This window comes from Phyllobates terribilis, unplaced genomic scaffold, assembly GCF_046119375.1.
Source record: "Phyllobates terribilis strain yellow unplaced genomic scaffold, ASM4611937v1 Scaffold_186__1_contigs__length_3700242, whole genome shotgun sequence".
NCBI lineage: Eukaryota > Metazoa > Chordata > Amphibia > Anura > Dendrobatidae > Phyllobates > Phyllobates terribilis.
The window spans coordinates 2,207,112-2,231,342 of record NW_027362946.1 but is presented as its reverse complement, the minus strand read 5'-3'; positions in this window follow the sequence as shown (position 1 = coordinate 2,231,342).

The following is a 24,231-nucleotide window of genomic DNA, read 5'->3' as shown; positions in this document are numbered from 1 at the left end:
GTCTGTCTGCCTACCCGGAGGCTCTGCCGTCACGTGCTGTGACCACCCGCCTGTCCAGAGACTTCTGCCCGCTCACCTGGGAGCGCTCATCTGTCGCCTGTCCGCTGGTCTTCCTGGAGGCTCCGCGGTCACATGCTGTGACCACCCGTTCATCCAGAGACTCTCGCCTGCTCACCTGGGAGCCCTCGTCTATCTTCAGCCGCCACAGGTCGTACCAACCCTATACCTAGAGACTGCCCCGGTCACTTGCCGTGACCTCCAGCCCCGTTCACTCAGAGACTGTCCCGTTCACTCAGAGACTGTCCCGTTCACTCAGAGACTGTCCAGGTCACCTCCTGTGACTGCCTGCCTGGTCGCCACCCGCTCCCTTACAAGGACCGCCCCCTTGTATTGTAGCCCAGAGGTTCTGCCTCCCAGACCCGTTACACTCCATACAGTATAATGAGCCCCACATAGTGCTCCATACAGTATAATGGGCCCCACATAGTGCTCCATACAGTATAATGGGCCCCACATAGTGCTCTCTACAGTATAATGGGCCCCACATAGTGCTCCATACAGTATAATGGGCCCCACATAGTGCTCCATACAGTATAACAGGGCCCTACATTGCTTTCCATACAGTATAATGGCCACACAGTGCTCCATACAGTGCCTGCCTGGTCGCCACCCGCTCCCTTACAAGGACCGCCCCCTTGTATTGTAGCCCAGAGGTTCCGCCTCCCAGACCCGTTACAGTTTGCTCGGGCCATGGAACCCGGTGGCACCCAAGCTCCCTCGCTCTCGGACCTGTGTCATGAACTGTCCCGTCAAAGGTCCCAACAGGAGTCCATCCTGGGTCACCTGCGGAATGTCAATACTCGCCTGGATACTCTGACTGCTCCACCGACAACCTCCGCCAGTGCCATGTCTCGCAATCCGGCAGCTCCGCTGCCCACTAATACTATGGTATCCTACCCCGGACCCCGGCTTTCTGCACCTCCTCGCTTCGGAGGCGACTCCGTCCAGGCTCGGGGCTTCATAAATCAGTGCACCCTGCACTTTGAACTATTGTCCCACCAGTTTAACTCCGACCGAGCCAAAATTGCATTCATCATGTCCCATCTCACCGGGGAGGCTCTGGCCTGGCTAAATCCTCTATGGGAGAGAGGAGACCCCCTGGTGTCCAACTTGCCTGCTTTTCTCACGGCTTTCCGGAAAGTCTTCAACGAACCCGGACGGAAGACCTCATCCGCATCATCATTGCTACGCCTCCGTCAGGAAAGCCTCACCGTGGGCCAATATGCCATACGGTTCCGTACCCTTGCCTCGGAGCTGGCCTGGGATAACGACGCTCTGGTTTCCGTCTTCTGGGAGGGTCTGTCCGGCCGTATTAAAGATGAACTTGCCGGTCGGGACATTCCTACCACTCTCGATGACTTAATAACTCTTGCCACCCGGATTGACCTACGGTTCCAGGAGCGTGCCAGAGAGGTCACCCGTGAGAGGAGGTTACTACGTCTAGCTCCTACTTTTCAGAAACCCGTCACTCCTTCTGTCTCTAACCAGGTACACCCTCCTGAGCCTATGCAGGTCGACCAGACCAAGATGGTCAAGACCCGTCAGGACTTACGCCGTGCCGAGGGGACCTGCTTCTACTGTGGCAGTAAGGAGCACCGGATCCGTGCCTGCCCGGAGAGGTCGGGAAACGCCTGTGTCTAGGTTCGCTCAGAGAGGTCCACCTAGACAAGAATAAATCCTCTCCATCCCTGCTGTTGTCAGTTTCAATCGTCTACGGGGAGAACCGTTATTTCGAACTAGCCCAACTGGACTCTGGAGCAGCCGGGAATCTTATTTCACAGTCCCTGGTAGAGAAATACCGCATCCCCACCAAACCTCTGGCTGTACCCTTGTCTGTGGCTGCCGTGGATGGGGGGCTCTTACCACGCCCCATCCAACTCATCACCGAATCCATTACTCTGCAGGTGGGAATGCTGCATTCTGAAAGTATCTCCTTTCATGTTCTGCCTGGACTCTCTCACGCCCTCTTGCTAGGTCTGCCTTGGCTCCAGAAACATGCACCCGTGCTTGACTGGCAGACCGGAGAAGTCCTTCGCTGGGGACAAGACTGTCATAAGACCTGCCTGGTCCCCGTCCATCCCGTCCGTCCCTCTCCTACCCCAGCTAATCTACCTGGACTTCCGATTCCTTATTGGTCTTATGCTGATGTCTTTAATAAAAAGGAGGCAGAGACATTACCCCCTCATAGACCATACGACTGTCCCATCGACCTGTTACCCGGTACTACTCCTCCCCGTGGGCGTATTTATCCTTTATCCGCTGCTGAGACCCGGTCGATGTCCGAATATATTGAGGAGAATCTGGCCAGGGGATTCATCCGGAAATCTACCTCCCCGGCGGGAGCAGGCTTCTTTTTCGTCAAAAAGAAGGACGGCTCTCTCCGTCCCTGTATAGACTATAGAGGCCTAAACCAGATCACGGTGAAGAATAAGTACCCCCTTCCGCTCATTCCAGAATTATTTGATCGTCTGAGGGGGGCTAGAATCTTCACCAAACTAGACCTCCGTGGGGCGTACAACCTGGTTCGTATCCGTCAGGGGGATGAATGGAAGACGGCATTCAACACCCGGGACGGCCACTATGAATACCTGGTAATGCCCTTTGGTCTCTGTAACGCTCCTGCCGTCTTTCAAGAGTTGGTCAATGACATCTTCCGGGACCTTCTCTACTCCTGCGTAGTAGTGTACCTGGACGACATCTTGGTCTTCTCTCCGGATCTCCAGACTCACCGGAGGGACGTTCGTCAGGTCCTGCTCAGGCTCAGGCAGAATCACCTCTTCGCTAAATACGAGAAGTGCCTCTTTGAGCAGACCTCGCTTCCGTTTTTGGGCTACATTATTTCTCAGACCGGCCCACGAATGGATCCAGAGAAACTGTCTGCCATCGAGAAATGGCCCCGACCGGAGGGGTTGAAAGCCATTCAGCGGTTCCTGGGCTTCGCCAACTACTACCGCCTCTTCATACCACACTTCTCTTCCCGGACTGCCCCAATTTCCGCGCTCACCCGTAAGGGTACTAATCCCAAACAGTGGCCGCCCGAAGCAGAAGAAGCCTTTCTTTCCTTAAAACAGGCCTTCTCTTCCGCCCCGGTGCTGCATCGCCCGGACGGCAACAAGCAGTTCTTCCTGGAAGTGGACGCCTCCTCCTCTGGAGCTGGAGCGGTACTTACTCAAAAATCTTCTTCCGGGAGGATGGTAACTTGCGGCTTCTTCTCTAAACTCTTCTCCTCCTCAGAGCGCAATTATTCCATAGGAGATCGAGAGTTATTGGCCATCAAACTGGCATTGGAGGAGTGGCGTTACCTGCTTGAGGGGGCTCTTCACCCGGTAATAATTTACACTGACCACAAGAACTTGGCTTACCTCCAGCATGCCCAGAGACTTAACCCGCGCCAAGCCCGGTGGTCCTTGTTTTTTGCTCGTTTTGATTTTGTCCTTCATTTTCGCCCGGCTGACAAAAACGTCAAGGCGGACGCCTTGTCTCGATCCTTTCTGGTATCTGATCTCGAGGAAGATCCGAAACACATCATCGATCCCGCCAGAGTAATGCAGGTGGCTCCCGTGAGTCTAAATCGTCTCCCTCCTGGAAAGACGTTCGTATCAGTACCTGATCGGGAGAAGATCCTTCACTGGGGTCACTCGTCTAAACTGGCTGGCCACGCTGGTCAGAAGAAGTCCCTCCAGCTTATTTCCCGTCACTACTGGTGGCCTACCCTGCACAAGGATGTAATAGACTTTGTTTCTGCCTGTGTGTCCTGCGCCCGCAACAAGGTTCCGAGACATCTGCCAGCCGGTCGCCTCCTTCCGCTCCCAGTACCTGCTGCCCCCTGGCAGCATATTGCAATGGACTTCATAACTGACCTCCCACTCTCTGCCGGTTGTACGGTCATTTGGGTGGTCGCTGACCGCTTCTCCAAGATGGCTCATTTCGTTCCCCTACCAGGCCTCCCGTCTGCACCCGAGCTAGCTAGAGACTTTATTCGTCACATCTTCCGTCTTCATGGCCTGCCCCTCCACATCGTGTCGGATCGTGGGGTACAGTTCACCTCACGCTTCTGGAGAGCCACTTGTAAACTACTAGACGTCACCCTGGACTTCTCTTCCGCTTACCACCCACAGTCCAATGGTCAAGTGGAGCGGATCAATCAGAACCTGACCAGTTACCTCCGGCACTTCGTTAATGCCCACCATTCTGACTGGGTGGATCTCCTACCATGGGCCGAGTTCTCTTACAATAATCACGAGAGCGAATCCTCCTCCAAATCCCCGTTTTTTGTAGTCTTTGGTCAGCATCCTCGGATTCCTTTTCCTGTCTCCACCTCGGTGGACAACCCGGCTGCGGAATCTCTCGTTAGCAAATTTTCCTCCATTTGGGAGAGTACCCGATCCGCACTCCTTCAGTCGTCCGAACGGATGAAAAGACACGCTGACAAAAAACGCCTGGATCCTCCTTAATTTCGTCCAGGAGATAAGGTCTGGCTCTCATCTAAATATGTTCGACTCAAGATACCTTCTTACAAGTTAGGGCCTCGGTTCATCGGACCTCTGGAGGTCACCAGTCAGATCAACCCGGTGGCCTATAAATTGAAACTCCCGGCCAACTTACGGATCCCTAACTCCTTCCATGTATCTCTCCTCAAACCTGTGGTACTTAACTCTTTTTCCAAGTCTACAGGTACGCCTCCTGCTCCGGTTTCCGCTGAGGACGAGTTTGAGGTAGAGAACATTCTTGCCACCAAAAGGGTAAGAGGAAAGACCTTTTTTCTGGTAGATTGGAAGGGGTTTGGTCCTGAGGAGAGAACGTGGGAGCCCCGGGAGAACATCCATGCCCCTCTCATCCTAGCTAAATTTCTGTCTGGCCTAAAAAAGGGGGGGCCTAAAGGGGGGGGTACTGTAGTGCCGGCGTCCCTGCCCTCTGCTAGGCAGGGACGCTGCTCCCCTCACCGCTCTGCCCCGTGCCCGGCGTCCCTCTCCCGCTCTGCTGTCAGCGCGCGCTCCTTCCCGGCGTCCTCCTCCCGCTCTGCTCTCAGCGCGCGCTCCTTCCCGGCCCCTGTGCTTAGGGCGCGCTCCCCTCCTCTTAAAGGGGCCGCGCGCGTCGTCCTAAGGAGTCCCCGGCCAATGGCCGGAGGACTTCATCATATATAAGGCACCTCCTCCAAAATGGAGGTGCCCGAGCAATGTTGTTTGCACCTGTGTCTCACCTGTGCTTCAGCCCTCAGGTCCCGTTGCCAGTTACCTGCCAGTTACCTGTCAGATTCCTGCCTGATTACTTGCTACCTGTCTGCTAGTCTGAGGTCCGACGGTCTGCCTTACTACTCCTGTCAGTCTGTCTAAGGACCAGCCTGCCCGCTCACCTGGGAGCGCTTCTCTGCTACCTGCCTGCTTGCCTGCCCGGAGGCTCCGCTGTCACGTGCTGTGACCACCAGCTATTCCAGAGACTCTTGCCCGCTCACCTGGGAGCGCACATCAGCTACCTGCCTGCCTGCCTGAGGACCGACGGTCTGCCTACCAACTCCTGTCAGTCTGTCTATGGACCAGCTTGCCCGCTCACCTGGGAGCGCACATCTGCTATCTGCCTGCTAGCCTACTTGGAGGCTCCGCCGTCACGTGCTGTGACCACCTGCCTGTCCAGTGACTCCTGCCCGCTCACCTGGGAGCGCTCATCTGCTACCGGTCTGTCTGCCTACCCGGAGGCTCTGCCGTCACGTGCTGTGACCACCCGCCTGTCCAGAGACTTCTGCCCTCTCACCTGGGAGCGCTCATCTGTCGCCTGTCCGCTGGTCTTCCTGGAGGCTCCGCCGTCACATGCTGTGACCACCCGTTCATCCAGAGACTCTCGCCTGCTCACCTGGGAGCCCTCGTCTATCTTCAGCCGCCACAGGTCGTACCAACCCTATACCTAGAGACTGCCCCGGTCACTTGCCGTGACCTCCAGCCCCGTTCACTCAGAGACTGTCCCGTTCACTCAGAGACTGTCCCGTTCACTCAGAGACTGTCCAGGTCACCTCCTGTGACTGCCTGCCTGGTCGCCACCCGCTCCCTTACAAGGACCGCCCCCTTGTATTGTAGCCCAGAGGTTCCGCCTCCCAGACCCGTTACACTCCATACAGTATAATGAGCCCCACATAGTGCTCCATACAGTATAATGGGCCCCACATAGTGCTCCATACAGTATAATGGGCCCCACATAGTGCTCTCTACAGTATAATGGGCCCCACATAGTGCTCCATACAGTATAATGGGCCCCACATAGTGCTCCATACAGTATAATGGGCCCCACATAGTGCTTCATACAGTATACTGGCCCCACATAGTGCTCCATACAGTATAATGGCCCCACACAGTGCTCCATACAGTATAATGGGCCCCACACAGTGCTCCATACAGTATAACAGGGCCCTACATTGCTTTCCATACAGTATAATGGCCACACAGTGCTCCATACAGAATAACGAGCCCCACATAGTTCTCCATATAGTATAATGGGCCCCACATAATCCTCCATACAGTATAACAGGGCCCTACATTGCTTTTGTGGCGCCCCTGAGGGTTCAGTCGCCACAGGGGTACTGCACCTCAGAATGAGGTGTGGTATCTCCTCTCTTAGGTAAGGATGGAGTACTGCACAGGACCCCAACCACATACTCAACACTACACCACTCCAGTTCTGAAGGGGGCCTAATGCACCATAGTGCTGCCCCGGGCCTGAATGGAGGAGTTGGGGGGAACCAAAGATTAGGGGGAACCAAGTAGTGAGTGAGGGTGGAGGAAGCATTAATCTACAGCACTTAACTAGAATCATATATAATCAGAGGCCATTTTAGCAACAAGGTATTTGGTCGTGGGTCTTTCGGTCGGCAAGTCAGCACAAGGCTGCGGCTGGCTGAGGGTCCATGGTTCCCAGTCTCAGGCCTCGAGACGGGGGGTCGGGGCAGAGTTATAACTGGCTCTGTCCCCGGTCAGGGTCCAACTAAGAAGGCCTAGGAGGGGAGCAGAGGAGACAAGCTCCACAGGCGAAAGGATCTCAGGGGTTGTGGAAGGAGCGGAGTCGCCACCTGTATACCTCATTCTGGCCCAGCCAGAGAGACCCTGCCGCACGAGGGGGTACCGGTCCCCGATTGTCTGACTTTGCACTTCACGTCTCTGTCGGAAAAGTCTGGAGGCTTATGTGGATCCCAGGGGGATATGGACGGAGTCGCCTCCTGTATTCCCTAATCTGAGTTTATCCAGAGGGACCCGGCCTTACACCATGTTCTCACCACAAGTCACCAAAAAGGGCACCCAGTCGGTCCGGGAGCTTCAAGTTACCCAAAAAGGACATTGCAGTACCCCTACGGGACTCAGAGGGGAGAAGGAGAGAGAAGAAGAAGTAGGAGAAGAGAGGGACACACTACACCGGGGGTCCTGTCAAGTGCTCCTGAACTACCTGAAGTGTGCTGAGCCCACCCTAGTGGCAGCAGCTCGCCGTGTGACAGCAGAGAGAAGCTCTGAGCTGAACGATCAAATCTGTGAGTAAAGACTTGGATGACTGCAACTACTGTCTCTGTCTGCTCTTTCCTCCGCGGCCCTGCACCCGCCAACGCTTTACTGCACTCTCTCTTCTCTACGCTGCCCTGAGGTCCTGCTCCACCTGTGGCGAGCCGCACCAGCTAAGCTGCCTGAACACCGGCCTCAGAGGACTGCCGGAGCGCTGGTGATCCTCACCAGAAACTACAGGTGGCGTCACGAACATTCCCCTTTTTCCCACACAACCCCCCCCCCCTTCTTTTTCCCTTTTTAAAGAGTGACCCCAGGGTACGGGCCCGGGAGCCGACCACCGCGACATCCCCCCCCCCCCCAAGGTCAGGCAAACAACAACTAAGGCCCGGACGCCGAGTCGTCCCTCCCCCAATCCCCTGGGCGCGTCATCTCCCATACAGTATAATGGCCCCACATAGTCCTCCATACAGTATAATGGCCCCACATAGTCCTCCATACAGTTTAATGGGCCCCGCATAGTCCTCCATACAGTATAATGGCCTCGCATAGTCCTCTATACAGTATAATGACCTCACATAGTCCTCCATACAGTATAATGGACCACAAATAGTCCTCCATACAGTATAATGGCCTCGCATAGTCTTCCATACAGAATAATGGTCTCACATAGTCCTCCATACAGTATAATGGGCCCCACATAGTCCTCCATACAGTATAATGGCCCCACATAGTCCTCCATACAGTATAATGGCCCCACATAGTCCTCCATACAGTAAAATGGGCCCCGCATAGTCCTCCATACAGTATAATGGACCACACATAGTGCTCCATACAGAATAATGGTCTCGCATAGTGCTTCATACTGTATAATGGGCCTCACATAGTGCTCCATACTGTATAATGGCACAACACAGTGCTCCATTACGGACCTCCCTTGAAATCCTGACTATAGCCGTGCTTCAAAGGAGACCGTGATTTTCACTAACTGCAGCAATACTGTGGCATCGCTGTATATAGCACAAGCTATAAGTTAAAAGCTATTTTAAAAAGTTTTAAAAGATATTTAAAAAAAAAAAAACATAAAAGTTCCAATCGCCCCCATTTTCCTGCATTAAAAATAAAGATATTAAAAAATTTAAAAAATACACATATGAGATATCGCTGCATTCAGAAAAGTCTGATCTATCAAAATAAAATCAAAAGCAACACGATTTGTAAACACCCTAAAACAGAAAAGTATTCAAAAACGCCAAAATGACATTATTTTCTGCAATACCCCTAAAAATGCTGTAACAAGTGATCAAAATGTCATATCCATTCCAAAATGGTATCAATAAAAATATAGAAACGTTACGGGTCTCGGAAAATGGCGACAACCCAAAAATGGTTTTATTTCAAACTTCTGATTTATTTTCACCGGTAAAATAATGAAAGAACTGGACTTGTTTGGTGTCGCTGTAATCGTACCGATGAGCAGAATCACACTGCAAGGTCATTTTTACCACAAAATGTACACTGTAAAAATAATTTCCAAGAAACTATGTCAGATTGCGTGTATTTCTCAATTTCACCGAACTTGGAATTTTTGTTTCCTGTTTTCCAGTACAAAGTGGTAAAATCAATGGTGTCAATCAAAATTACAATTCGTCCCCCAAAAAACAGCCCTCATATGTCTATGTGGACAGAAAAGTAAAAAAGTTATGGCTGTGGGAAGAAGGGGAGGAAAAAACTAAAGTTCAAAAACAGAAATTGGCCCTGTCAGGAAGGGGTTAACTGCTTCTGCACTCTGGAGCCCTAGAGATTAGAGCTTTGGGTTTCGGCATATTTAAGTATTTGTTGCAGCATTTCCTCCTACCAACAAAGTGAATGAGATTCCTGAGGCCTCGTGCACACGCTGCTTCTTTTTTCCTTGCAGATTAGAAGCAGTTTTATATTTGCAGCCTGTCAATCCATTGAGCGATTTTCATCAGATGCATGGGGGTGGAATGCAAGTAAAAAATACGGTAAAAGTGTGCGTATTTATGTTATGTTGTGTTTTTCCTGCCACAAGACGTTTTTGGTGCAGAAATGTCTGCAGAAAGTACTTAACGTGAGCACATACAGTGCAGACCAAAAGTTTGGACACACCTTCTCATTTAAAGATTTTTCTGTATTTTCATGACTATGAAAATTGTACATTCACACTGAAGGCATCAAAACTATGAATTAACACATGTGGAATTATATACTTAACAAAAAAGTGTGAAACAACTGAAAATATGTGAAATCGAAGAAGGAAAATTATATTATCCAAAAGATAATAGTCCTCTTAATATAGATCAGCCTGAACAATGTACGGCCATAGTCAAATTAGACGTCCTTACAAAGGGTTTTACTCTAAACATGGGAGATGTCTCAGGTAAGGGTCATGAATGTGAATGTTTATGGTGTTATCAAAAGAATGGACCCCTGGAAGGCGATGTGAAGTATATCCATAAAATACACCCAGAATGTGCAAAGTATGGTGACAGATGGGAGAAAAGGTTTGGATTTGATGATAAACTTAGTTTGATGAAATGTGAAAATTTGGTGGAAGAAATAGGAAAGTGCAGTGAGAAATTAAAAAAGTCTGGACTTACAAGTGCAAATATATGGTTGTGTGAAGCCTGAAAGAGAGAAAATGGCCGACATGCAGAAAAATATTATAAAGACAAAAAGAAGGATATAAAGGGACTGGTGTTAGTAATACAGGATGGGTGTGATATTGTCCTCACACAGAAAGACTTGAATGAAGAACAGGGTTACAGAGGTAGGGGAGAGGTAGAGGAAGAGGTAGGGGAGTGGGCGACAAAACATCTTGTTGGCATTGCAGGAAGATTGGGCATTTTCTTCGAGAATGCCCTGACAGACAAAAAATAACCCAGATGGCACAAATGCCACAGAATATGCAGTAGTAACTCAGGATAAAGTCCTGATGGCCAAAGCACTCCGAAACACCTATCAGCACAAGCAGCCACCGCAACATACTGACATTACATGAGACTAGTCTTATTGACCTACAAATCCTCAAAGAGATGCAACAAGCATCCCCAAAATCTGAACAAACTACATGGGTAATAAAAGGTGCTATCTTCAAAGATGGCATATATGTATCTGCAGAATACAAATATATATTGCCCAGTAACCTCTTTAGATATGCTGCAGTATCGAGCCATAGCACAGGAGAGATGGTAAAGATCATAAAGTATTTACAGCATGCGACTTTACTAACTACTCAAAGTTTTGTCTCACCTGCTTTCTTGTCCATTATTGGAAACATTGTCTGTCGTAAGTGTTGAAGTAGAATACACCTGAGTGTTATTGTCACCTGGCATGATATATCTTATACCAAATCTCTTAAGATGCCTGATTGACTCATTTCACAAGTTATTATATAATATTGGCTAAATGTCTGTATGTCAGTGTTCATGATAGATATTGATTTTTATAGTTGTTGGCTATATGTGTGATAGGCACCGGAGTGCAGGGCCTAGATCCTCCAGTATGCCGGGCATGGGTCGGATACTCTCTGCGGTCCCCTGGTCGCAAGGACGGTGGTGGCTGTGCCCGACGCCTGGAGCTGCGGAGTCACATTTTAAGGCGCGCTTGAAGACATCAAGGCTAGGCATCAATCGGTTCGTGTGGGGTAGAGCATTCCAGAGAACTGGCGCAGCACGAGAGAAGTCTTGGAGACGGAGGTGCGAGGTTCGGATTATGGGGGATGTTAGTCTTAGGTCATTTGTGGAACGGAGAGCACGTGTAGGACGATAGACTGAGATAAGAGAGTTGATATAAGGTGGTGCAGAACTGTGGAGAGCTTTGTGGGTGAGAGCAATGAGTTTATAGTGGACCCTGTAGCAAATGGGTAACCAGTGTAATGACTGGCACAAGGTGGAGGCATCAGTGAAGCGGCTGGACAGAAATACGACCCTGGCTGCCGCATTCAGGACAGATTGGAGAGGGGAAATTTTGGTAAGAGGGAGACCGATCAGAAGAGAGTTGCAGTAGTCCAGACGAGAGTGAATAAGAGCGACAGTAAGAGTTTTAACAGCTTCAAAAGTGAGAAAAGATCAGATTCTGGAGATGTTTCTAAGATGCAGGTGACAAGAGCGAGTGAGTGATCAGATATAGGGAGTAAAGGAGAGGTTAGTGTCGAATATGACCCCAAGGCAGCGGGCGTGCTGCTTGAGAGTTATGGTTGAACCCTCCAAGGTAATTTCGATGTTAGGTAGAGTTAGGTTAGTAGAGGGGGAAAACACCAGAAGTTCAGTTTTGGAGAGATTCAGTTTAAGATAGAGGGAGGACATTATATTAGACACAGCAGATAAACAATCCTTGGTATTTTGTATTAGGGTAGGGGTGATGTCAGGGGAAGAAGTGTATAATTGGGTGTCGTCAGCATAGAGATGATACTGGAACCCAAATCACCTAACTCTGGGTTAAGTTGTCTCTCTGTTTCCGGATAAATAGACCCCATGTCATGATACACTCAGGTGGGACAATGTTGACTGTACTGAAGGTTTTGCTCTGATCCTACACCTATTCCAACACATTTGGTTACCTTACTTTCTGTTACCTCAGCGAAAACCCTTCAAGAGAATAGATGTGGAATCAGACAGTACATTAGCAGAATAATTGGCTAAGATAACAACACTCAAATAAGTCTCTACCCCTAATTTTTTCTCAGGAGAACAGCTACCGAAACCTGAGGTTGTGAAACGTGCTGACTGGGTCCTTGTGAAGGTGATAAAGAAGAAACACTGGCACCAGCCTAAGTGGGAAGGTCCTTAGCAAGTCCTATTGACCACTCCCACTGCTGTCAAAATTGCTGAACGCACATCACGGATACATCTGTCCCACTATTAAAAGGGTTGACGGAAGTCTAGGGAAAGTTAGGCAGGGAACAAACCCAGTCTCCTGAAGCATAAACCCGGCTACAAAGGGGGGTTCTCCAAAAGGGAGAATTCATCTCAAACCGGTGAAGACACCCACTTCCCTTTTCCCGGTGGACGGAGACTGGGTAGGCAGTAGAAGAAAAAAAAGATGTACTAGGGACAGTTATTTTGGGAATCCTACACATGGTTATGGGAAATTGGAAGGTAATAGATCCAGCAGGGTGGGAAAGTCCAGAGGGTTGGAGAGGTTTTGGATTTAATAATTTAAATCTCACTTTTGAAGTAGGTCAGACGGTCACCTTTTTGATGGACTTCTGCCTGTTATATAAAGGACGTGAAGATGGAGAACAAGCTGCCAAACTAACTGGGTCAGAAAAATATGTTTGTGTTATAAACCAAAATAACAGGGGAGTCCGAATGTTTACTAGTTGGTCCCTTGCTGGATGGACAACCAAGACTATGGGTATAAAATTTATGGCCACACAGATTTGAAATCCAGGTTCCTCATTAGGAAAAAATAAACTTCCCGTTGCGCAAAAAAGGATGATTGTAGAAAAATTAGTATTAATCTTAAAAAAAAACTAAGATGAGAGACCAAAGGTTATATGGTATTGGATCTGATGCATCAGGAACAGACCCAATAGGACATTTCTACATAGAAGTTCAGAATAATACCAAAACACGCCCCAAGGAAAGTATGTCAGAAAGAACCATAATGGAGTCCATGGGTCCCACAGTTGGGTTCACTAACTTAATCTATGAAGATAAACTAGCTCTAGAGACAATCTATGAGGAGAAAAATGAATGGTTAGAATTGCTTAGATATACTGCAAAAAGCCTTAACAAACTAAACTGTGTAGCTTGAGCAACAGCCAGACCACAGCTAGGTACTGTCCCTTTTCCCCTACATGATCAGGAGGACCCAGAAGGGTTACAGTACATAATTAAACTATATGGAAAACTTCCTGTCCCCTCAGATAAGGAAAGAAAATGCAAAACATTATCACTTTTATTTCCCCCACTTAAAAAAAACAGATATCCAACAACAGGTGATTGCTTATCCTGGTAACTATACTTGTTTCAGTCTTCCTGGGAACGGACATGACGAACTCCAGGACGACTTTTGTAGAGAACTAATCAATGTTTCCCACAACACCAACTACTCAGTCATATGGTCAAAACGGACCACCCTGAGAGAAGACATATGGTGGTCATGTGGTGACAAAAGAATACCAGCCAGATTGCCGTATGGTTCTAAAAGGGATTGTGCGGGTATCCAGCTAGTCATGCCCTACCACCTATTGTCAACAGGAACATGGTCAAAGGTATGTGGAGGGAGTAGACAGAAGCGTGACACCCCCCCGAGAATCCTTAGATTTTAGTGTATACATAGATGACATTGGAGTTCCCAGAGGAGTGCCCAACGAATATAAGGCTAGGAACCAGGTAGCAGCTGGGTGGGAGTCCATCATATGGTGGGTGACAATAAATAAAAATGTAGACTGGATAAACTACATATACTACAACCAACAGAGATTTGTTAATTACACTCGCGATGCAGCTAAAGGGATAGCTGAGCAGCTAGGACCAACTTCCCTCATGGCTTGGCAGAACAGAATGGCATTAGGCATCCTCTTAGCAGAAAGAGAAGATGTATGTAGTATGTTAGAGGATTTTGTTGCACTTTCATCCCTAATAATCCTACAGCTCCTGATGGTAGCATCACCAATGCCCTTGATGGACTGACTGCCCTATCTAATAAACTGGCTGAGAACTCTGGATATGCTGACAATTTTTCTTCCTGGATTGAAGGATGGTTTGGGAAATGGTCTGGCCAGGTCACTTCCGCGCTGATATCTCTGGCCATTGTGGCCAGTGTACTCCCTGTTTGTGGCTGTTGTGCTATACTGTGCATTAGAGGACTCGCACAAAGACTTATTGACTCTGCCATAACAAAGACTATGTATGGAGGAATGGAGACTATGGAACCTGATGATAATGATTCTGAACATTATACCTTCCCCGAAAATAACCAAGACTCTGAAATCCGATGGGTCCTGTGAAAACCGTAATAAGAGAACAAAAGCCCTGATGGGTACAGAGATGTGATATTGAAATTTACAAAAGGGGGGAATGTTATAATCATTTTTGTAATAACTATATAATGTGTGTATATATATGTGTGTGTGTATATATATATACAGTATATATACAGTATATATAGTTTTACTGAAAGGTCCTAGAATGAGTGGAAAGTAGACAGATGTTCTCTTTGCGGTCAGAAACAACTGACTCTGAGATGTGTAGAGACACTAATCATTTCTTTGGAGAAACAGGATGCTTAGAATATAATCTATAGTCGGCTGCAAGAATTCATTTTCGTTGACTCTTATCTGATTTTGCATTATATATATACTAGAAATAGGCCGGATGCTATTGCATGGGGAGTGCGGTGAAATGAACCTCTGTGTATGACGCGCCCCCTGGGCCATATTCTTTTAGGGGGAATATCCGGAGCCGGATCAGATGGGAGTTGTAGTCTTCCGAGTGGCTGTGACCCGGTCCGTGCCCAGGGTGTCAAGCTCAGTTGTATGTGGCAGTCCTACAGATGTTAATAAGTTCTTAATGTCGACTACGCCACCCGTTGTATTGCGGTCACTATGGCCGCCGCTGCAGCAGGGTCCGCTGAGGCTGATGGTGTAGGTGCAGCTTTTGGTGGTATAACCCCCAACGGGTGGGGTATAGCCTCAGGGGGATCAGGTGCAGAGGATGGGGGTTGTGGTGATGCAGGGTAGACGGCAATCAGAGACAGAGTCGGGTTATGCAGTTTAGGATGTTTACTCACTGCTGATGTTCCGGTCACTCCAGCTTCGAGTGACCTCCCGAGCCGTGCTGCGTCCACCAGGTTCTGGATCCTGCCAACCCCCAAATAAGTCCGGAGCGTGACCCTGAGCTCTCCTTCTGTCCTTTCTCTGGCCGTCCCCACTATTGATCCACCCAGGTCCAGCTCCCTCGGGCCTTCTGTTGGGAGACCCTTGGCCTTGGGTTCCCTGACCCTCCTCGTGGTATGCCTTCGTGGTGGATGTGGTGGGTGACCGTGACAAACGCTGCCCACGGTCTCCGGTCTCTGGCTGGGGAGTGTTTTTGCCCCCACCAGCTTGGGTTCCGGTACCCTGTGCCGACTCTTCACCCGGGGATTTAAGTTGGGTTCTTGGAGTCCCTTTCTTCTGTTTCCCCCTCTGGGTCTCTCTCTCTCCTCTCTCACTCTGGGTCTCTCTTCTCCTCCGCTCGCTGACTTTCTCTCTGCAACTGACCCTGTTCTTAGTTGGTGCCCACCTTATATACACCCTCTATGTGTGAGCTCAGGCGACCAGCACCCAATGAGCTCCTATCTTTACCCAGGCTGCTCCCCCTATCTGCCCCTACACTACTTGGGATGTTCCACCCCCCTCCCACTCCAGCCAGGAACAGACTCGGTCGTACCTGCACATTTCTAAGTGGGAGTACCGTTGGTCTGCTCCTCGGAAATGGGATGTGTGTAGTGCATGCAGCCTACCGAGCTCAGGTCCACACTCCATCCTTACCCGGGAGTGGAATATCACACCTCTGGGTTGAGGTGCAATACCCCTGTAGCAGCCGAATCCTCAGGGTGCTACATGTACCCTTAGTGGTGCTAACAGGAGCAGTGGCCATGTGTCACACCATTTGCGCTTTCCATCATCCCTGTTCTATATCATCCTTCCGCATTTGTGTCTTGTATTTGTTGCATCATTTGACGTCGTTCACACCTGTGCACTGTCTCTTCCTTGTTGTGTGCTGTAGTTTGGTGTCTGGTGTTGTGTTTCTTGAGTGATGGTCACTATGTGGTGTCTCCTGTGTGCGGGTTTTCACTATATGGTCTCTTGGAAGCTGTTGTGACTGTAATTGGATGTGGTCCATTGTTTTGTGGAGTTTGATGTGTGTGTGATTGTCCGTTTCCAAGGTGGAGCAAAAAAACAGAAAGGAAGTGAAAGGATCCAATTTATTATCATGTCACAAATAATGGCAAAGCTTCATTTCTTAAAGTAATGATGGCCTCTCGTTTTCCTTTACTTAGCTGCTTTTTTCTTGCCATAATACAAATTCTAACAGTCTATTCAGGAGGACTATCAGCTGTGTATCTACCTGACTTCTGCACAACACAACTGATGGTCCCAACCCCATTTATAAGGCAAGAAATCCCACTTATTAAACCTGACAGGGCACACCTGTGAAGTGAAAACCATTTCCGGTGACTACCTCTTGAAGCTCATCAAGAGAATGCCAAGAGTGTGCAAAGCAGTCATCAAAGCAAAAGGTGGCTACTTTGAAGAACCTAGAATATAAGACATATTTTCAGTTGTTTCACATTTTTTTTGTTAACTATATAATTCCACATGTGTTAATTCATAGTTTTGCTGCCTTCAGTGTGAATGTACAATTTTCATAGTCATGAAAATACAGAAAAATCTTTAAATGAGAAGGTGCGTCCAAACTTTTGGTCTGTACGTGTATATTCCATGCATTATAATCAGAGGTGTATATACCATGGTTTTTTTTTATATATAATATTATACATTATAACCTTTTCTTTTTCTTTTGCTATTTTAATCTCAATTTTTCAATATTATTTGTTTTTATTCTGTTATTTCGACAACCTATAATTTCTTTACTTTGAAAAATTGGGCGTGAGGAACTATCAACACGCCCATATGATGGGGCAGTCGAACTTATAAATTGTAACTCCCTACATGTATTTGTATACTAGGATTAAGAACTTTTGGTGATCGATACGCGTAGGTTTCACAGTGTCTCTTTTTTGTTGAGGAGAAGGTGACTCCTACAGGATGAGATAGAAAAATGCAATGTGCCTAAGAACTAACAGGCAGGTAATTGCTTACTACCTGCCTGTTCTACCCTGTGGCGGCTCTGTTCACTCCTGAACTGCTCCTAACAGCGATTCTGCTGCTTCACGTCAACAGAACAGCTCTTCCTCTTCCCGGCTGCTCTGTCAATGAGGCCAGACTGCCAACTTCATTCTCATTGACAGATGGCTCCCTGCAGTTAGGCAGCAGGGAGCTAGCTGTCAAGTCAGCATGACATCGGCAGTCATACCCCATCAACAGAGCAGAGAGGGAGCTGCAAAATCACTGTCAGGAGCGATACGTGACCTCTCTGAAATGGCAGAGATCGGCACCGGGCCCAACAGGCATATAGTTAGCAAATACTTACCTTTTAGTTCTTAGGCCCATGGTAGAAAAAAAATAAAATAGTCGCGGACAACCCCTTTTAATAATTAGGAGCAGGAATTCTCTGAATGATGCTATAATCAAAAAAACATGAAATTCTCTCCTGCCCAGTCAGTCTGCCCGGTCTGTTACACCATGATTACCGAAACCTCGACTCAGTCCACCACCCATTTGTATTACCACATACCCGGCTCTGCTTGGCCTCTGTTACCAGGCCATTGGCTTGTCTGACTGCACTTAAGTTTCGCCCTGGTACCACTTATCTGCATCTCCAGAAGTTTCCCATTTCTCTATTATACTCTTCAAATTACATTTTGAGACTTTCTCCTCCTGTTGTTGCACATATTTTTTTTCCCTTCATCTGCACAGGTATCATTAATCTATCAACTATAATGGCCGTACCAGGTCCTGCAGGTCCTGTATCCCGTACACATGACGTGGGCAGTGCACGGCATGCCGCTAGTTTTTATTCTGAGTGCTCTTATATACGGTGGTAGTTTTACACAATGTTGAGCCTGTGATCTGCAGAGTGAAATGTCTGACTGCTAGAACAGAAGTATACGGCAGATTCTACAGCATGGATACATAAAGGACGTCCTGGGGGAATATACCTCCCTCCAACACTCGTCCAGTCCCTGCCTCACACTAGAGACATTTATAATAACTCCAGGACTATGGAGCTGGTCATTTTCTCATAATCTGTGGCCATTATTAGTGATCTCGCATTGTACGGTAATATCACCCTGGAGGTTGTGATGTATTTAGTGTAATAGCGCCATCTAGAATATACAGTATATATCAGGTGATACCATGCTTTCTATAGCTAGTCATCTTATGTGCCCTCTATAGCTATCTATTATACTTTATATTTCTTTATAATAATTTGTAATAAATTACTTGATAGTTTTACAGCTTTATGATGTTTATTAATCTGCTGTAATTATAAAAGAAAGTCCAACCTTACAGTGGACACAGGTGGAAGTGTCCTCCATGATGGTATAGGCTGAGGTGGAGCAAGTATATAGTCAGTGGGGGATCAAGATGACCAGTATTCCCCAGGGTTCCTTGTTATCAGGGAGGGACCCGGTGTATGCAATCAAAAGATCTTATCCTCTGACCGGCTGTGTGCCATCAACAGGTAATGATCCTCTGTCCGGCTGTGTGCCATCAACAGGTAATGACCATCCGGCAGTGCGACATCAACTGGTCATCACCCTCCAGCTGTGTGCCATCAACAGGTAATGACCATCCAGCAGTGCGCCATCAACAGGTAATGACCCTCTGGCTATGGCCATCAATAGGTCATCACCCTCCGGCTGTGTACAATCAACAGGTAATGACCATCCGGCAGTGCGTCATGAACAGGTAATGACCATCCGGCAGTGCGCCATGAACAGGTGATGACCACCCGGCTGTGTGCCATCAACAGGTAATGATCCTCTGTCCGGCTGTGTGCCATCAACAGGTAATGACCCTCTGGCTATGGCCATCAATAGGTCATCACCCTCCGGCTGTGTGCGATCAAATGTTTTTATCTTCTGTCCAGTTTTGTGCCATCAAGAGGTAATGACCCTCCAGCTGTGGGCCATCAACAGGTCATCACCCTTCGGCATTTAGGCTTCTTGTCTTCTGTAAGATGCGATTCTTGAGTCTCCTGATGTTAAAAAATATTTAAAAAATCACCGATTAAACTAATAATCTATCTAGTACATAAGCATCACAATTTATAATCTATCTAGTGCATAAGTATGACAATTTAGCTCACAGAACATACACTATGCTAAAACATTAGACCCTACAGGCAGAAATTTGCTAAACTAACAGAAATATAACTGACAAATCAGTAGAAAAATCGCTACCAATGGCACAGCTCTCTTCACATCAACCTGTAACCATAGTAGATAAAAATAGAGGACAATGCTCATAGTCAGTTATCAACAATTCGGCATGGGGCATCCCACCAGAGACATTATAATATCTAGTAGATTATAGATGGCAATAGAATTTACCAACAAGCACATAGTACGCCAAACTCAAGTACATAGTATGCCAAATCTCGACACGTTTTCCTAAAATAGGTTCATCAGAAGCACATACTAGACAGTGATACTTAGAAAAGCGTTCATAGATATATGTGCCATATGATAAGGTGCTAAAGTGCAAGTGTGTGACAAAATATCCATTCGATTTCAGGTGCAATGCTGCATTGTATGTAGTAAGATGGTGCCCATCAGACAGCATGTATAGGACTAACCTGTGATGAAAACACGAGCAATTGGAAAGTTCAAGCAGTTGCCTTCTCAATCTTCCTCGCCTCTAAAACATCTAAGGAAACATCTTCTTCTCTTGATTTTGGGTGGAGGTGTTGTAGGCATTTCAGGCTCTGGCATTCTAGGTTCTGACATACTAGGTTCTGACATGCTAGGTTCTGGTGTTCTAGGTTCTGGTGCTCTTGGCTCTGGAATTCTGGGTTGTTGGCTTCTCTGAAAAATCAGTAACCTCTCTTTATGCTCCGTGGAACTTCGAGCTCTTCTTCCTATATTGTTGTGAGGGATCGTTCTGACCCAGACAATATCACTGAACGCCACTTTATAGTTGCAGCTAGGAACCTTTTTCGCATCCTGCGGTGCAGGAGCCATGGATGGAGTAGAACATTTGCCATTGGGCAGGACAGGTGTTCTCCTGGAGTCTTGCTCCTGAATCTGAGGGATGCAAATCGGCTCCTTACAAGCACTTTGTTCCTTCAGAATGGTTTTGTTCTCAGGAGTTTTCTGATTGTTTCACCAGGTTCAGACATTGCCCACTTGCTCAGGACAAGACTTAAGGCCAAATACTCTAGTATTGTCAGTAGTGTCATCATCGCAACAAAAACTGCGTCACGGAAGAGCCAAAGAGGAAGATTGATGGAAGCTTGATAGGTGCTTCTCCTGAGATCCACGGGTAGTGGGTCATCCTATAATAAAGAAAAAAAACATAATAAAGTCCGGTATATTTATGCCCAATCCAGTCAAACAGAGAGCCCTTGTTATTATACAGTGATGGATACATTATCAAGCAACTTTCAGAAATATCCCATTGAGAAGATCAGGAAGAAGTTTGGGATTCACCTCCAGGGTCCATGGAATATTATTTACAGTTGGACTTTCATATGACGGACGGTCACGTGTCCAGTATGAGAAGTCCTGCAAGAGGCGATATTCTCATTAGCTGATCCTTGTGACCTCCATATTGATGAGAACATACTCGCCCTCAGTGTACTGTAATGTGGGGGGTAGAGCAACGTAAAGCACAGAAATGATAGGATGATACTCATCATCTCCAGAGATCTCTCAGCACCAAGGTATGGTCAATGAGATACAAGCTGCAGATGGGCCGAGACTTCTAATATACCCAGGGGTGACATCACAAAGCCCTCTGTGACATCATTGCACAGTTCTATCCATCATGTCACTGATACTTTGAACCTAACTAAATGTCTAAAAGAGAACCCTTCCACATGATTTCCAATCACGGAGCAGCTTCAGTTTTTCAAGAAAAGTTTAAAAAATATAATCTGTGCTGTGATTGGTCACAATGGCACATGAAGCAGAACGTCTTTAGATCTTTTAAAGGGAAAGTGTCAGCAATTTTTTTACAATTGTAAAATTGTAAAGTATTTATATTTATATATAAATACACATATATATTTAAAAAGGTTTTAATGGTATAAAATCTGAAAAAAATATTTTAACTGTTTTGATGTTTTCATCTTGTAAACACTAGGGGGAGCAGCTGCTGACATTTCCATGAAAACAGAATGCAGCTAGCTCGCATTACGACTGCAGTAAAAGTGGGCGGGATCTGCTCACATGGGTGTGATGTCACTCCTCCCCTTCTGGGCGTTTGCAAAAAGGTAAATGAGACTGTAGTTTAGGATCACAGTGCGGAGCGATCACTGGTGACTGCAAAGTGATATATAAGGGACAACACCAAAGTCATTAATCACTACAAGGACAAAGAAGGAATGTGGGAGTCAGAGGGGTCACCCCACACTTATATCCCCTCTGACTGTCACTTCCTAAGCTCCTTTCCCTGCCATAACCTCTTATTCCCGCAGGTAAATTCTTACAGGACCCCCCTCCCCATCCCCTTCCCCTGCCGCAGCTGATTCTAAACGTCCTCCATATGTAATAATAGACAGGTACTCACCGGCAGCCTATGGTAATTCACAGGGTAGAACAGGGTACAGCACAGAAACAATATGGCGATCCTCATTGTCTCCAGGGGGTATCTCAGCACCAAGATATGGCCGATGAGATATGAGCTCCAGGTGGATGGAGCCCCCTTATATACCCCAAGGGTGACATCACAACGCCCTCTGTGACATCATCACCCACAACATTCCGTCACATGACATCACCCAGCACCAGCATCATGTGACCCAGCGTAAATAGAAACGGTCCCTGTTGCCTATAGCAACTATTCAAAACTAAGTTTAAACTTTTCCAACAGCTAAAGGCGGCTCTGTGATGGCAGTTTCTTCTTGTGGACGGTTGTGATAAATCTGCAGAACATCTACATAACGCGACATGTAGAAAATCCTGTCTTTTCCCCTCTGTTCTTCCTCTGGTGCTACAGAGACGGATAGAAGGAGCTTTTCCAGACCTTACAGTGCACAATATGGGACCTAATCACTGATATCCCAGATCTCCTCAGTACAAGCATACCGCCAACCTATGAGGACTAGAAAGAGGGCGAAACCATGCGGCACGCGTAGTCTGACCACGCCCCTATCCACACCCCAAGCCACGCCCTTTTTATGCCTTGGCAGGAGGAGATGTCTGTACAAAGCGCAAGTTATCAAAAGGCTGAAGGAACACTTTATCAACATGAATGAAGGTTTTGAAGGGCATCCACTGTCCCGGCACTACCGGAAGTTCCACAACCAATCTTATAAGGACACTAAGTTTTGTGGGATCCGATTAGTCCCCAGAAAATGGAGGGGAGGTGATTACCTGAGATTAATGTCGCGGATGGAATCCAAATGGTTCTTCACATTAAATAGCTTGGCTCTGAAGGGCCTTAATCACGAGAGTCAGCTGTATGCCTTCAACTCGCAGCGGTATATACTGTATGTATTTTTTATCCCAGTACCAATTGAACATTTACATTGCACTTTTATGAACCTCCTTATATTTTATCAATATAATATGTCTTTTGGATATATTCCTTTGAATCCACCTATTTTATATATGTATTTGTTTCTATACATTGATACCCCTATTGGAGATACAATATAATGTTTTTATTTTTCTCCTTCATTTTTTCCTTTTTATCTCTTGATGGTACTAAGTGCCGAATTTATACTATCCTGGTAATATACACTGATTAACAGACTGTTTTTTATAGCCATCAGAAATATAAGTATATAATTTTTATTCATTTTTAACTAATTGTGAAAGTTTGAACAAAGTCTTTTTTATTATTATTTTTTTCACACACAGTCTATTCTTATTGGAATTCTATCTTAGTTCTATTGCACCTCCATATGTCCTTTTGCACCCTCTTGATAGTATTGGATCTTCCTCCATTTCTTTGGTTGTATTATCTTTGTGGGGGGCGTTTGGACTTTATTAGGTTACCAGTTTGACTACCAGCGAGAAGCTGACGAAGAGGAACTGTGAGTCCTCGAAACGCGTAGTTTTTTTTGGCCTATACAGGACATCGAAGGAGAAGGAGAGAGTCAATGCACAGGGATAAGCCCTCCTGATATCCAGAAGATATATATAACCATATCATATTATTGATACAAAATATAAATGCACAGAGTCAATAAAATCACTTAAAAACACCAAACCCCATCCTTACTTTTCAAGATACCTATTCCAAAGGTGTATCTAGGTTTTCTGGCACCCGGTGCAGCAGGGGCTGGCTGGCACATTTTAGCCTGGGGGGCAAGCACACAGCAGTGGCCCATGAGTAGCGGCCCATCCTTAACATGTTTATTACCAGATGCATCATAAGCCTGTATTCACACGACCGTATTGTCTAAGTGCTGCCCGTGAAAAAAGCTGACAGCACTTGGACCAGTTCAGATGAGTGTTTGTAGTGGTCAGACATAGTACATATTATTCTTATGTATTACTTAGTGTTGAGCGATACCTTCCGATATCGGGAAATATCGGATCGGATTGGATCGGACCGATAGCTAAAAAGTATCGGATATCGCCGATTCCGATACCGGAAACCAATGCAAGTCAATGGGACACTAATATCGGAATGCCATCCCAGCGTGAGAGAATTCTCCTGATTGTTTAAAAGCCGGCGGGCGGTAAAAAGCCGCCGGCTTTTAAACAATCACACAGCCCCATACTGCTTCCCCGCAGCCTCCCACCCCGATCCTGCGCTCCCCCCGCCACCTCACATCCCGATCGTAATTTAGGACCGGGCGGGGAGCGAAGCACCAAGGAGCAGGGAGCGAAGGAGCCGGGCGGGGAAGCCGGCAGGGAAAAGACTTCACCGCCGGCTTTCCCG